Below are 1,777 nucleotides of genomic sequence, written 5' to 3' on the forward strand. Positions count from 1 at the left end.
ATAAAATTCCTTCATAAATCTGCTAGGAGCCAGATATTGAGCTGCCGATTTTCTTTGTACAATTTTTAGTGACAGAAAGCAGTCATTGGAGGTAGGATATAGTGGGTCTTCGCATGTTTGTTTCATTCTATAACATTAGTCCTTATTTTTCCCCCGTGGTATTATATATGGTATTGTGTCATGAGGTAGAGTATTGTACAGTACCCCTTATATGAGAGAAAAATTATTATTTAGATTGATCCATAATCCTAAAAAAGTCATTTTGAGGTTTTAGAAAAATATTTTTATTGTCTAAACAGTTCCTAAAGTTTTTGCCTACTTTAGAAGACAGAAATTACAGACAGAAATATTCTATATCCATTCAAGCTTTTGGAAAGAATTTGGAGGAGAAACCTGACTTAAATATTCGTAAAACTTGGAATAAATTTCCAAAAGTCTAACCATTCTGTATGTTCTCCCTATCTAGATCAGTTTGCCTCCCAAACTCCAAAGTCAAAACAAATACTCAAAGAACATCCCAATTTACCTTTTTTTGAGCTCTGATAGTCAAGCATTCTAGTTTTCTAGCTGCTGGAATGCAACACACCAGAGATGGATTGGCTTTTAATAAAAGGGGATTTATTTTGTTGGTTCTTCAGAGGAAAGGCAGCTAACTTTCCACTAAAGTTCTTTCTTACATGGAAGGCACAAGATGGTCTCTGCTGGTCTTCTCTCCAGGCCCCTGGGTTCCAACAACTTTTCTTGGGGTGACTTCTTTCTGCACCTCCAAAGGCCTGGGCTGAGCTGCTAGTCTGAGATGAGGAATGCTGAGCTGCTTAAACTGTGGTACATTGCATTCTCTCATTTCAGCACAAGCCAATTAAATCAAATGTCACTCATTGCAGCAGACACACCTCCTAGCTGACTGCAGATGTAATTAGCAACAGATGAGATTCACCTACCATTGGCTCATGTCCACAGCAACAGCACTAGGTATGTTCACCTGGCCAAGTTGACAATTGAATCTAACTAACACATCAAACAAGGATAAATTATGAAGGAAGGCTAATTCTGCATAGTGGCAAAATACAATCCTGCAGAATATTAACAATTTACTATTATAGTTTGAAGTATTCTTATCCTAGATTTTTTGTTCAAATCTATCCATCTGTCATCTATTTGTCTGTCTAGCTACAATCTGTCATCTGTTCCTGTTTCTCTCATATAGCTACTATAGGTTTGCCCTTGATTCTTTAGTTGTAAGAGAAAAATTATATTGCTGGAAATCTTAGTGGCACCAGTAAAGATGCTTGTTCTCTCATACACCTAAGAAAGTCTGTTGTCTTTATATCATGGAAAACCATTAAACAAAAAAAAGAAAAATAAATAAATAAAATTTGTTTCTAGTTCAAAGATCACTCATGAAAAACTAGCTCTGCAGCAAAGAAAAACTGAGTCAAGCAGCCAGCAAAGAAGATGCTTTTGTCTTCAGTGATGCAGGTCATCAGAATTTTGGAATCAGAGGCAGAAGAATACCAGAGGTCAGGAATGATAAATTCCCAATAAAAATAGACATGGTTGTGTAGAGTCAAGAATCAGCACAAATTAGAAAAATCATGGTGATGTTCCCTAGGAGACAGAAGACATAAATTATGAGGGAAATAATAAAGAGTACTCTCAGGCAATCTCTGGTGGCACAGTAACAGAGTTATTGCCTGCCATGCCGGAGACATGGGTTCATTTCTTGGTGCCTGCCCATGTTGAAAAAGAAAAAAAAGAAAGTGTTCTCTGTAACTGC

Source organism: Tamandua tetradactyla, chromosome Y (genome assembly GCF_023851605.1).
Source record: "Tamandua tetradactyla isolate mTamTet1 chromosome Y, mTamTet1.pri, whole genome shotgun sequence".
Lineage (NCBI taxonomy): Eukaryota > Metazoa > Chordata > Mammalia > Pilosa > Myrmecophagidae > Tamandua > Tamandua tetradactyla.